A 15641-nucleotide genomic window follows, 5' to 3' on the forward strand; every position below is an offset into this window, starting at 1 on the left:
GTGAGCCCATGGCAAGGTCAGACATTTGAAGAGCAGCTGAAAATGTCTACAGCCGTGACCTTGACAGGCAGGTAATACAAATATAATTACACTGAGAGCAGAAATAATGGACTCCATAAATTCAGTAAACAACAAATATCCTGGCATCCTTCACCAACGATGTTTTTTTTTTTTTTTTTTTTTTTTTGACAGAACAGTACTTTTAGCAGACTGAAAGAAAGCAGTCAATTTACCTGAACTAAATGTCATGGCAGTCAGGGATGCCAATGAGAGAATAAAGTGCAGGAGTTGCACTTACACACAGTAGAGGTAACAGAGGACCTTAAAAATCTGTTAATAAACAAGCCAAGTCTTTTCATCTTAGTCCAATTTGCAAAGTTAGCAGCCATCACTGCAGGGTATTGATGAGGATAATTTACTGACCCAAAATCATGTCAACGGAGGGTGGGGTATCAGTATTAATGAGCTGTGAGGTTATCTCTCTCACACACATCAGAGATTATCCTTGGCCTTCTTCTTCCTCGTCCTCCTCTTACTCTTACTCCTCTGGCTCTGCCTCTGTTTCCAATGTTGGCATCATTGCTCCATTGAAGAGCTCACCTCTTGCCCTTTTATACAGCTCTGATTGCTAATTGTAAAATAGTGTGACGGGTGTTTGCCCTTGTGATGAGTCAGTGTGCATATTTGAATGGCAGTGTGTTCCTTGAGAAAACAAGATATTTTCTGTATGAAAATTGTGACAAAAGCAGAGAATTGTGTGTAGTGTTTTGGAAAAAAAGGTGTGTTTTAGAAGTGCAATTTGAGTGTAAAGCATGAATTGTGCTTGTAGTTTTGCAGAATTGGTTCAGTGGGTTGGTGCATGAGTTACATGTTAGACATGTATGCAGACATTCAATAGGCCTACTATAGAATATTCAGTACAATACTATACTTGCAGTATACAATTTATTCACCTTACTATGGTTAATTGTAATTACTATACCTTTTTACGTAATTGCTAATATTGTTAACTTTGTCACAATATACTTTTTTTTCTGTAACTACATGGTTTGGATTCTGTGTTCTCCATGTTTTGATTTAGGGTTTAATGGATGATCTGTAGTGTTTATAATATTGACTCATGTGTATATGATGTGTTTAAGGTTTTGAGAAAGTGAGTGATCTGAGGTTTCAGAAAAATGTATTTTAGCAATTCAGAAAAACTGGAATATGGATAAGATATAAATTGCTTAACTTGGTTAGAAATTAGATCTTATTATTGAATTGTTGGTAATAAATGATAAAACAATCTTGCAATTTACTGTATTACTTTCATTACTTTAAAATATCATGTTAAATGTATATATGACTAATTTTCTCCTTGCAATTATGAGGATGATTATTGTAATTATTATTTTCAATTTATTTAATAGAATTGAAGGTAGTGGTATTGATATCTGCTAAACTGGCCTAGACAGCAGCTTGTTGGGATGGAAATCCATTAAACTAATTATTTTAAATAATTGTTCATATTCTTATTCAGTATATGGCCCAAGAAATAACCATTCTTTCGGAAAGTGTGTTTTATTGTGGAAATATGAGCATTTAATACTGCTTTGTGGTGCCTCTTTTCTCTGTCCACTGCCTGTCAAACCACATTTCACCACACTCACTGAGGACTGGACTAGCAGGACATTATTGGGATAATTGCATGTCCACTCAAGGGATGCAAATGTGCCTGTTATGTGATCAGAGTAATAGAAACTTTTTGACAGAGAGGCAGGGGTAAGGAGGTACAGTGGGGGCATACGAGAAGCGTGAGTTGCTTATAGAGGTATAATTATTCAGTAAAATAATGCTGACAGGACACTACTCATTGAGCTGAGGAGGAATTTAATGCGTGCTAGTTCTGAGACTTCTCTAAAAAAACGCTATCAGGAGAGAATATGACATTAATCTCCACTAAGATTATAAGTGGACAGACCGATGAATGTATCTGAAATTATGATCCATTTCTGTTTATACATTGTTTCCAATGTTCATTTCTCTCATTCAGGTCCAATTCTATGTGACATGACAACTCCATTCTGACCCAAACCTGTCTGTCACTACCCCCATCCCCCGAGGCCTTAACTTTTAGATAGTCTGACCTAGAACGTCCAAAGCAGCACGGACATCTGCCCTTGATACTGATTTTGCATGATTGGCCTTACTCTAAAACCCCATCTCTAACCCTTTTCTTTTCTCAGAACTCCCTCTTGAACTTAGGGGATGTAAAGCAGCAGTCGGGATTTTAATCCTGGGGTAAATTGAAGTTGAGTGCCCACTGGGCATAGCAGCACAGAGAGCTTTAGCCCGGGGAATGCAGGTTTTTTAATTTGAGTGAGGCGATGTTGGTGGCCTCTAAATGAGCCTTGACAATAAGGAGGGTATAATGAGGGAGGCTATGAGGTGGAGAGAAGCTTAAAGTGAAGAGAATGTGCTTGCAAGCCCAAGGGCACTACTGTACACACAAAGATCACTGGTGTGCTTGAGGAAGAGCTTGTTGGTGTGCTAGGGCAGAGTGCTACGATGGTTGATGAATAATAAACGGGGGGAAAAAAGGTGATGTGGAAGAAAATTTATGTATGTCTTTGTGTCTAATCATCATAGTTCATTTGTATCTGGCCAATAATCACAGCGGAAAATTATAGACACTAATTATCCTATCAGTTTAATAAACTGATTTAATAATACAGGTCTGTATTCTGTCCTCCAACAACACCTTTATTGGCCTGGCTGTGTGGATTGGAGCACTGCCTGCTGATTATACTATTATTCAAGTTGGGGAACATTGTCAGAGCAGAATGAAGCATGTTTTCTTCCAGGATAACCTTGTAAGTGGCTTGTGTCAGTCTGCCTGATTCTGATCTTCTCTGATGAGTCCAGTTTTCAGCTTTTCCCAACCCCTGGTCCTCTAATGGTTAGACAGACACCTAGAGAGACCTACAACCGACAGTCACTCGACCCCCACTGTGTAATTTGTTTGGGATTGGTTAGGATTTGTTGATTCTTCAGTAAGGCTAGAATCAGGCAGATATGTCTTTGCATAACTTAAGTCATGTACAAGATTATGCTAAAAGAAAAATTGCTTCCTTCTGCTGATATCAGGAAATCAGGGTTATTCCACCAAATACTGATTTCTGAACTCTTCCAAAGTCAAAATATTAGTACTGTGTTTTCCTTGCATTATTCAACATAGAAAAATCAGAGAAACTGCTAATTTTGCAGTGGTCTCTTTTTTTTTTTTTTTTTTTTTTTTTTTTTACAAAGCATATAGAAACTGCAACTGTGTATCACACGAAATACGTTCTGAGGAAACTATTTTGCAAATCGTAATTACGTTACATGCCAACATATACGCAGTGCTATTACGTTTGTCCTTAACGTATTTTGCAAATCGTAATTACGTTACATGCCAACATTTAAGCAGTGCTATTACGTTTGTCCTTAACGTATTTTACAAATCGTAATTACGTTACATGCCAACATATAAGCAGTGCTATTACGTTTGTCCTTAACGTATTTTGCAAATCGTAATTACGTTACATGCCAACATATAAGCAGTGCTATTACGTTTGTCCTTAAAGTATTTTGCAAATCGTAATTACGTTACATGCCAACATATAAGCAGTGCTATTACGTTTGTCCTTAACGTAATACTATTGCAGTGCTATTACGTTTTTCCTGAACATAATACATCCAAGCAGGTTTCTTTACTATTTATGCATAATCGTGGCAGTAAAATTTTGACTCTTTTGCATTCAACTGTCATATCAATTAAGTTTTCCTTCGCATTTTTTTTATATAATAGACCACGTTACTCATAAATATATAAAAAGCATTTTCTCCAATAAAACACAACATACTGATACATTCACAAAAGACATACATTTTATTAGCTTGATGTAAACCAAATCCTAGAATCCATACGTTGTTTGCAAGAAACAGATCCAAATCCAGCCTTTTATCCAGTGATCTTCATTTCTCAGCAGCGACCGCAAACGTCAAATCCGCGCTGGTGATTAATTCAAATTCAAATAATGCGCCTTCAAGAAGCATTACGACATGTTTTACGGCAGTGATATCAAACGCTCATTGGCCCTCGCCTGCTTCGTCACAGATTGCGAACAGAGAGCGAACCGAAATCAGATTAACATTTTGGATTAACGTTAATAACTTTAATTCTGATCTGTACCTCATACACAAAACTACTATAATACTGCCAGAGAACTGCGACTGCAACGCATCATCATGTGAACGACTTTTGGTAATGTTAATAATAAATAAATAAATTATTGTGAAATGTATCTGTCTGTTATGTTTTTTTTTTTCTTAATTGTGTTACCTACGTAGTTTTAAGGAATGGTTATGGTTAGGTTTAGGGATAGGAGTGGGATTAGTGGCTCAAAATATATTTTAATGCTAAAACTCATTTAACTACACATCTCTGTCCATTACGTTTTATCCTTTTTATATTCTGTATAAAATAAATATGTTTTTTTGGAGTAGGATTAAGGGGTCTTGTTACATTTATCTTTAAAAGTGAAAGTATACAGATATCGTTATGATATGAAACATATGTAAATAGTTAACGTTTTGTAGCTGTAAAAACGTAATAAGGTTACGTTTAAATGTTGCAAATACGTCCATATTATACGTTTTAGCATCTATCCAAACGTACAAAAACGTACGTTACATAGCTTTGAAAATAACGTATTAAATCTACGTATTAACAATGAGACATATTACGTTAAGGACCAACGTAATAGCACTGCTTATATGTTGGCATGTAACGTAATTGCGACTTGCAAAATAGTTTCCTCAGAACGTATTTCGTGTGATACAGGGTTGAGAAACTGCAATACGAAACGTTGGCCTCTCTATCACCATCTGTGGCTGAAATTATTATTGTAGGCTTATAGTGGTAAATCTGGTAATGTAAGAAGACAATTTGTAAATTTTCCATACACACCTTTTGGGAGAAAAAAAAAATATTTATAAGTGCCCCTTCTTAAAATAATGAATTAAGATTCCGTGAGAAGTCCACTGATCACATCATTCAGACTCTCGAGGTAGAAATAAATGTTTCCAAATTACTAATTGGCATATGTGGGTCCTTGACGTGATGAATAAAAAGCACAGTGAATAGAACCAAGCTTCAGGTTTAGGCTTAAGAACATCATAAGTTTGATATCCACTGGCCAATGGAGACATGTACCTGTCGGACAGATTCCACTCTACTCCCAGCACACTCGCTCCAGTATCACTACGCCCCTTTTTCTTTCTCAGCCTTATCTCACCTCTAGCTCGTCATCTTTGAGTCATCTGCTGTAACTGAGATGGTCTATCGCTCTCGTTTCTATTCGTTCTCTGTGTGTCTCCCTGTCTTACTCTGATACTGTATTAGGCTGCAGGCATTATTGGGATCATGTGAAGAAAGCAGTGCACAGACTTCACTCTCTGATTCTCTCTCTCTCTCTCTCTCTCTCTCTCTCTCTCTCTCTCTCTCTCTCTCTCTCTCTCTCTCTCTCTCTCTCTCTCTCTCTCTCTCTCTCTCTCTCTCTCTCTTTCCACCTTCCTCTCTCTGGCTTTCTCATTGTTTTGGACAGCATGGCATGCTGTCAGAGGCAAAAGAAAGAGAGTTTATGTTTATTATGTGAATTAATCCCTGCATAGTCTAACAACATTTAATTTTACAAGGAATCCTGATGCTGGCATACATAATAACAGTTGATGCACGCAATCTATTTGAAAAAAAAAAAAAAAGGAGGTTCTCTATCATCTTTGTCTTTCTGTCTTTAATAATATGTACATACAGCAAAGAGGTTGTTCACTGAAAATTGATTTATCATGCAAATGTCTGAGCTTGATGTTGCGGTCCATAAATAAACATGCTTTTTTCCTTGATTTTAGACCATTGTTAATGGGAAGAGCATTTATGGGAGATGTGCACTTTCCTCTGCAGCAGTAAACAATGAGAGTGACTTGTCAATGTTGAAGTGACTCACAGTACAGTAATTGCTGGAACAAATTCCCTTGAGCTGCATGGAAGTAAGTGACTTGCTTAAGGACAGACTGTTGACAGAGCAAGAGGGGAAATATTAGTGGTTCTTGAGTTCATGGACCATCCTATCTAGGTTTGAAACTGTAAACTGTTTATAGTCCTGAGGTGTAACAATCATAGTGGAGATGGAAAGGCCATAAAACAGAGATTGATAGGTCTAAATTTTCTGTCCTCAATCTTCCTCAATCTGCCAGTTAGATTGTTCACATAATTATTGTGCTGTACAGTAGCCTAGAAATCTAGACGCACCCTAGCTGCAGCAAAAATTATTTTGCAGCAAAGTGTGGTCTAGCAACTCTCCATAGACGTTTTAGCTGGAAAAACTCAACTCTGGTAGGGCCAATCACATCGTGTATAGAGTCGGCGGGCGGGCTTAACAAAGTGACGACAGAGTTGCGACGATCAGAGCAAGCTCGGACATATTCGGGTTTAAGTCGTTCATCCTCGGATGCGGCCGGCGCATACAAAAAAGCTTTTGCTTGACGATCAACGTGTAATTTTGTCGTCGAGGACAAAGGCTTTATTCCGTGTCAACGCGCGCTCTGATCGGTTATGGTGCACGGACCTCTCCCGAATCATCTCCACCACTCCGAAGCACCACTACTCCGCCTCCGTTTCCCTCGTAAGCTGATATTAGTATTTAAACATTCTCTATGATGTTATTTTTTTAATGACACACTACTGTCTCTTTCTCTCTCACACACAAACACACACTGACATACTGTCTCTTTCTCTCTCACACACATGTAGGCTAGTTATAAACTCTTTAGACATTTAATGATTAGTGTTTTATTTTTAAAGTTTGTGGGTCGTGTAAAAAATAAAAAAAAATCCCTTATTTTGGGGATGTATTGCGGGAAATCTCCCTTATTTTCAATGTTCAATGTTGACAGCTGGACTGGATGCGGTAAAAGTTTAATATATCAACTTGCTCCGCTGAGTACGTCACCTTCTTCGTTGCTCTGATTGGCTTTAGCGCTATGCAATTGCGTGCAGAGAGAATTTGAAAGACAACCGTTTATCCCGCCCCTCGGATTGAGCCCTGTCAATGAAGAGTTTCCAGACCTAACATCTTGATGTAGGTCTGGCATGCCAGGCTAGCTGTACAGTACACAAAGGCCTTGAACTTAGAATTTGGAATACATGATTTCTCAAATGAGTATGCGATCCTGCAATTTATTTAAGGGCAATTTAATAGTTTTTACACTTTAGTTATTCAGTGGCATTGCTGGTTTACACTACTTTGTAATTTAGCATTCTTCAAAACCTTCAAAACTTTAAAATGTGGTTTCTTTTAAGTCCAGATATGAAAATATAAATATATATATTTCCCTGACCATCAGTTTCTTCACATAATAAGAAACGGTGGCATTTGTGTTATAACGAGATAAGGTGCAATTAACAAGCCGTGCGTAATTAGCGAAAGCCTGCTGATCTGACCCAGTTTGTTGATGTGGTCAAAAATGAAGGTGGAGATACAGACTTGAGCTTATTTAGGAAACCATTCCTTCGGGCTTTTCTACATCATAATTTGAGGCCTTGATCATTTTCTTACATAAGCCTAAAATAAACAAATCAAACCTTACTCTGAAGCCTCATTTATGATTATGTTAGGTAGACATGATGCTGAATTATCACACCAAAAATAAATAAACAAATAACATAAATAAAGATTCAGTGCAAAAGTGCATCATAGGTGATCATGAGGTTTAGCGGCAATTTTTATTCTTGAATACAAACGTTAATGTTGCCTGGGATACTACTGATTATGAATAATTTCACAATAACACAATTATTCAGAAATACATTTAAAAACACTTCAGTGAGAGGAATACATTCATTTGATCTGATTACAAAATGCTAGGTGGGATTTTATGCCATGTGAGATGGACTGAATCCAACTCTTGAGTCATCATGTACAGGATGTTTCTTTTGCGAACAGCATTGTTAAACCAATTGTGTTGAGTTCTGTCAATACTGATCAAGGTGATGGGAATGAGTCATTTTAGCTATTGAACGGTATTCTTGAATCAGGCAACCTGATATTACACATAAATCAATGCATCCCTTACACTCTCAGGTGGACTCAGAGTGTCTGTCGTTGATTTGATAAGTAAAGACATTGAAGGTGCAATTGGACCCAGTCAACCTGCATTTTGATATTTATAGTCATGCACATCCCATTTTTCAAAAATGCCAGTTTCACACCTTAAGGAGCGCTCATAAATACAGCAACCAATGTGGCCCAAAGTCATTTATCTCCAGTTGCACATTTACACAATCTTCGTTTGAATGGTTCAGATAATGATTATTTAAAAAGGAGATGTCATCCTATTGAACTGTTTTCATAGACTGCAAGCAAAACAAAAACCATCAGTATGACCAGCATACTGGATTCCCCCAAAAGATGAACATGTGTTATAAGTCCTTAATGAATAATATTAGATTTTTATGTCATAATACAATAAATATATGAAGAGTTCAGATGCAAAAGCCTCTAAGTGCCATTTGAAATTTTCTTCTAGAATGATCATTTTTTTATCAAGCTTGTATATTTAAGTTCAGTAATTTCACTTAAATGGCAATGATAATTACCTATTAATTGTTATTTAAGTGAAATTACTGAACTTAAATATACAATCTTGATAAAAATCATCATTAAAGAAGAAAATTTCAAATGGCATTTAGAGGCTTTTGCATCTGAACTCTTCATATAACAAAATATTTGTATGTGTTCAAAACAAGTCACCAGTTACCAGAAACATTACGGTATGGTCAGATTAGTGACATTTCGGTGAACACCCTTTTACATTTTTTTTTTTTATATAGACAGTAGCACTTAAATACAAACCAGACTTAAAAGGCTGTGTTAGAATACCTTAAAGAAAATGGCAGTCATCATCTCATCACATTAAGCCAGACATCTTATATTTTCTTTCTTTTTTTTTTTCCTTTAATCGTCATGGTTTGATTTAAAACAGTCACCTTTCAAACTCATTCTTCCTTGAGACCCGTTTTCGACTCCAGAGGCTCCAGAGGAACTCTGTGTTTTTGTTTGTTTGTTTGCTAATTAAAGACTTTCTTGACACCTGTGCTAACTTTGCCCTCCCAAGAGTTCTAAAATGCACAGAACTGTGCACACAATCACACACCGTCACTCATCAAGATAAACAGGAAAGACTGTACACGCGCACGCACACTCTTACACGTACATCCCCTTGTGTGCAATTACTTCCCAGTTATTTACTTCTTTCCTCGCACTAGCTGTTTGATGGGCTCCAGGTAAACAACAGTGTCCACATCATACAAGACGGACACGATGCCCCTGCCAATGAGATCGTATATGATGCGTGACCCCTGTCTGATTCATAAGTCTTTAGACCACCCTTACACTCTACCAAGCCTCTCCTCACCCAAGCTATACTGTAGCTCCAAGCAACCTTATTATGAGAACCAGAGCACCATATCCACTTTTATTGTGCGTGTCATTTGTTATTGCTGGCTGATAGAGGGTGAAACGCCCTGCGCAACTCAATGCAATCCCTCCATCAAACACAGATGCTCGTGTGCTTGATACTGGGAATAAGAGGGTTTTGTGTCTGATGCCATCCCAGTGGTGGCTCTTGCGGCGTCTGTTGATGCAGTAGGCTGAATGATTGTGCTAACTAAAACATATGGATGAAACCTAGCAAGGGATGTAATGGCTCACTGTTAGAATGGGAGTTTACATATAAAGAAAGGATTGTGGTTTCATTTACAGCAGTGGGAAATGTCCTACTGGATCAACATGAAGAATGCTTGAACTGTGATTACTGAAGACATTAAAATAATAATAAATTATAACCTGACCCAAACCCTATTCAGTCAAGAGCAGTAGCTGATTTTCTTTGTTTGATTAACATTAAGGACACAGACAGCAGCAGGTTTATTAGGCTACTGTCACTTTAAGAGCTGCATGAAACAATAGTGCTTTTGCACTGTATGGTACAGTACAGCGCAGATTGTACCAGTACCCTCAGATTTCGAAAAAAAATATACATATATATATGAAGAGTTCAGATGCAAAAGCCTCTAAATGCCATTTGAAATTTTCTTCTTTAATGATGATTTTTATGAAACTTGTATATTTAAGTTCAGTAATTTCACTTAAATGGCAATGATAATTACCTATTAATTGTTATTTAAGTGAAATTACTGAACTTAAATATACAAGTTTCATAAAAATCATCATTAAAGAAGAAAATTTCAAATGGCATTTAGAGGCTTTTGCATCTGAACTCTTCATATATATATATATATATATATATATATATATTAGAGATTATGTGAATTACACTGCAAGTAATACTCTCAGTCTCCACAGTACATAAAATATTCATTTTATTTTATTTTCCGTGTCCACATTTATGAGGAAAAAACAATGTTACGGATGTGTTCTCCGTTACGGACTTAAGAGCTCTGAAAGCAGCACTAAAATATGCTTTAAAACTTTCACATAGACATCATCAAACAGAAAGTAGAAAACCTTGCTTTGAACTGAATTTCGTTTTGTATTAATTGTATCTTAATTTTAATCAATGACGAACTCCAAAGCGCCCCAAGTAGGCAATGGCTCATTTGGGGGTGAGTAAACATGGGGTGAGTAGATTATCAGCAAAAGTATTTATTTTATTTATTTTATTTATTTATTTATTTATTTATTTTTTAAGTGAACTACTCTTTTAAGGTAATACCAGCACATAATATAATGTGAAACAATGTGAATGTGTAAGAAAAATATCCATATTTAAAACTTTATGTACTAAAATAACAAGCTTCCGGCAGACAAATTAAGCGAGTTGACTTACACCAAAAGAGTAACAATTGACGATGTATGACGTAGGATGTAGCTTAAGCGGTTCAAACAAACAGAACTGGCAACAAAATCAAGCTCCTCCGATATTTCTCTTTAAAAGTTCTCGTTTTAGACTTCTAATTTTTGCCTGGTGTTTTATTTTGCTCTTTTCTCTGCGTTTCCACGTTCATCAATGGGTCATTGTCAAAGGTTATTCTTTCGCCGTAAATTAATGCTCATGTTCGGAAGCTAGAAGTTTTAAATATGGATATTTTTCTTAAACGAATGAATCATTCATGGACATTTTTAATATACTGTACCTCCGATTGTATTTGTCTGAAAGAAGAATGTCATATACACCTATGGTTTGAGGGTGAGTTCATCATGGAGTCATTTCATTTTTGTAGGAACAATCCTTTTAATACTCACCGTTGACCACCAAAATGACATATTGAAATGTTTTCTTTCTTTAAATGTAACCATAAACAAACAGGAACATAATCAGAAACCAGAATCAGAAACTAAACAGAGCAGGGAATGGGAACTAAGGGAATCATGACAGAAAATCTAAATAAGGGCAGAGACATGTGAAGTCAAGTTCAGGATATCTTTAGAAAGCCATGCACCATTCAGCATGTCCAGCACTGCTAATTGAACCCAGTTAGGCTTCACACACCCATCTGGGCTCACAACAACCCTCTAATTGCCATCACTGATTCTGTTCTGATAGAATTACTCTTGTCATTGAAGGTCATTATTCTCTGCCTCAAACTCCGTACGAATGTCTTTTTTCCCTATTCCTTCTCCATTCTTTCTTCCTTATCAGGCTAATGGGCATATCATTCTGGAGCTTTCTCTTACTTTTTCATTAAGCCCATGTGTGAGTGAGAGGATCAACTTAATGGGTGATGTTATTTCTTAGAGATAAAGTGAAATGAAACATCCTTAGACAGTCTAGGGACATTACTTAAAGAAAAAAAATAAAGATGCATGAGGTGGCTTATACAGGAAATTTAGAGATGAAAAGAAATTGTGCATATTTTAACCCTCTGATGTATGTTACCCATTTTTAACATCAGATCTTTAAAGTCGGCGTGAAACGGAAGTTGACATTGTCTTTTTTTTTTCTTGTTGTGGCGTATATTCGAGTGAAATGGCTTCTGAAATTAGAAAAAAATAAGTAGGGCAGGGCTTTATTTCGTCCTTCTAGAATTGATTGGATCGTTGTAGGTTGAGCGTTGCAAACAAAATGGAGGCAGATTTGAATGCAATTCTCTGAGAGGTGGTGCAATAGCCACTCATCGGATGTGGCCGCACACTTTCGCCATTGCACGTGACCAAAATAGAAGAGAGCTCGTTTCGATGGGGGAGGGAAGGGTAATGTATTTGATTAAAGATTATAAGGGTACATGAATTTAAAAAAAAATAAATAAATAAATAATGAAGTGCACAGATAAATAATTTATAATAAACACTACAAAATTGTCAAATTTGTTTTCATGCCGACTTTAAAGGCAATTTTCCCCATTCAGGGTGTGATTTTACATTCAAACCCCTATAATTCCATACGACGGTCCTCTTTGTGTTGTTGTTTTTTTAATCATTAATCATGCTGTTATTTATTATTATTACATTATAAATACACTGCTGAACGTACCTCTGAAATATCTAATACCTCTGCAATTTTACTCCCTTTCAAAATAAATTATTTTTTAAAAGGTAATGCAAATGATTGATTTTTATTTAAAATGTAAACAAAAAGAAAAAATGTGCACGCATCAGAGTGTTAGATGGATAAATGGAACCAAAACATATTCTCTCTCTCTCTCTCTCTCTCTCTCTCTCTCTCTCTCTCTCTCTCTCTCTCTCTCTCTCTCTCTCTCTCTCTCTCTCTCTCTCTCTCTCTCTCTCTCAAGTATAACTGTTTGGTCCACTGAAACTTAAGGAAAGTGTAAAGAAAGTGCTGCTCCGTTATTGTAGTGTACTTCTGGAGTTGAAAACACACTGAAGAAAAAGTATGCACCAAAGATCAGTGAATATACAATATATCGACTGAAGTATGTCAGGCGACTTCTGGGAGGTCTTTATTCTTTTCTGCTTTGCTTATTTTTCTTCCCCCCCCCCACCCCCCATTTCTGAGTATGCACCTCACCCAAGGCTTTAACAGGCATCAATAGTTAATGAAAAAAAAAGAACAACAATAGTTACTTAAGGTCTTCATATAATATTTAATATACACGCAGCACAGTTCATAGACTGGGGAAAGACAGAAGAATGTTGTCAGCTTACCAGTAACTTTACCGCTGAGGGAGCAGGCCTAATGAAGAGGGAAGTTTGTCTTTGAGCTATACTGAGTATTTGTTCTGCTCTCAATCTCCAAGACTTTAATTGGAACCTCAGAGAGATCATGCTATATTAATCTGAAGTTAATGCCCCGGATGAACAGGGCTTATACATCAACAACTTTTTTTCTGTTGCACAACAACCCTTTCAGGATGGATAAAGATTTGTCCTGCCTTTACAGAGGGTCAAGGTTGAGCTGGTTAGCATGGCCCAGTTAACCCCTGCTGGTAGATATTAGTATTACAATTACACCATCAGGATACAAAAAAAAAAAAAAGTAGCCATTTAAAAGTTGGTTTAAAGAAATGTTTTTTGAAAGTAACACTACTGTTCAAAAGAGTAGGGTTGGTGAATTGTTTTGTGTTTCAATTAATTTTAATGGTGCCCTAGAGTTTGAAATTGAATTTATCTTGGCATAGTTAAATAACAAGAGTTCAGTACATGGACATGACAGTGAGTCTCAAACACCATTGTTTTCTCCTTATTTAAATCTCATTTTTGAAACACACCCCTGAAAAATAGACAAATCTCCACATAACACAGACTGTGACGCAACACTCGGGATCATTATTATGTATGCCTCCAAATATTTGCATATGCCAGCCCATGTTCAATGCCAGGCAGAACTGCGCAGCCGAATCATCTGAAGTTCTGCAGGTGAAGAAACTAGCGGATCATAGAGAAAATGGTAGATCATGGAAACAAATGTAATGTTCCAGGCAGTCCAGGGGATGTGAGGACTTTTCATACCCTTCCCACAGAAAAAATGTAAATTACCTTTTGTCAAATAATTTTACTTTGGTCTATTTTATCAACAACACATCAGGGGCTGCTCAGAAGATAATGTTAGCTCACTCGATCGTTCAATATATATATATATAATTTTTGTTAATATTTCAATATGTTTTTCAGGGTTATGTTAAAGGTTTTTTTTTTTTTTTTTTTTTTTTTTCTATGCTCAGTGTTTCATGTAGGTTGTACAAAGCAGAAGGTTGGTTGTTCAATGCCCGGTGAGGTGGTGTCCATGAGCAAGACACCTAACCCCAGCTGCTCCCGATGAGCTGGATGGCACCTTGCATGGCTGACACCGCTGTCGGTGTGTGAATGAGTGAGTGAATGGGTGAATGTGAGGCAAAATGTAAAGTGCTTTGATGGCCATTGGGTCGTGAAAGCGCTATATAAATGCAGTCCATTTACTATTTACCATTCTATGTATATTTCTCCTGCAATCTCCTGAGTGTATAAAGTGTTTTGTTCATAATCCTTTATCTTACAATTACTATAGCCACACAAATAGTTGATTTTTTACCCATGCCTGATTATTTTCCTAAAAGAATCAACTTGAATGTTCAACTAAAATCTTTATTTGCTAGTAAAGTGGTTGTGCACATTCTTGTCATAGCATGATGTTATTTTCCAGCAGTTCCAGTCATTTACATTATGTAAACGCGTCAACGATATGCTTAAAACAGCGAAGTTTTTCCTTTGAGTGTTCCGCATAGGAAGACGAAACCATTGTCACACAGATCCTTAGAACTTTAAAGGACAACTCCGGCGCAAAATGAACCTTTGGTCTAATTGCACATTGTTACCTATTCAACCGTTATCTGAGATTTTTTTTCATGATTGCCGAATCTAAATAGTTTTATCTATTAAAACAGTTTAGCCTATAATGCTAGTATAACGCTAGTCTATAGGGCATAGAGTAATGACAAATAAAAATCGCTTTTTATTACCACTAACAAGGCTCAAAATAGCCCCACAGTAACACGGTGGCACAATAAGGATCCCTACATGCAAAACGAAGCATTGAGAACTTTGTCAGTGTCCATACAGTTTAATAAGAAGATATTTTATACACACAGTCAACTTCACGAATACAGGAAGAAGCCATCTTTAAAATATAGTCTCTACCAGTCGATCTACGAACGCTGACCAAGTGCGCTGAACTGTGCAGAATCTTATATGGTCCATTGTTTCCGGAAGAAACACAAACACGAACCACTTTCTTCTCTTTAATATGTACATGTTGCCTACTGTTCGCGCTCACATTATCACTTTATTCACATCTCACCAGCGCACTTGGATCGGCGTTCGTAGATCGACTGGTAGAGACTATTTTTCAAAGATGGCTTCTTCCTGTATTCGCAAAGTTGACTGTGTGTATAAAATATATTCTTATTAAACGGTATGGACACTGGCAAAGTTCTCAATGCTTCGGTTTGAATGTATGGATCCTTATTGTGCTACAGTGTTACTGTGGGGCTATTTTGAGCCTTGTTAGTGGTAATAACAAGCGATTTTTATTTGTCATTACTCTATGCCCTATAGACTAGCGTTATACTAGCATTATAGGCTAAACTGTTTTTATAGATAAAA

This window comes from Pimephales promelas, chromosome 9 (assembly GCF_988280905.1).
Source record: "Pimephales promelas chromosome 9, fPimPro1.hap1.1, whole genome shotgun sequence".
Taxonomy (NCBI): Eukaryota; Metazoa; Chordata; class Actinopteri; order Cypriniformes; family Leuciscidae; genus Pimephales; species Pimephales promelas.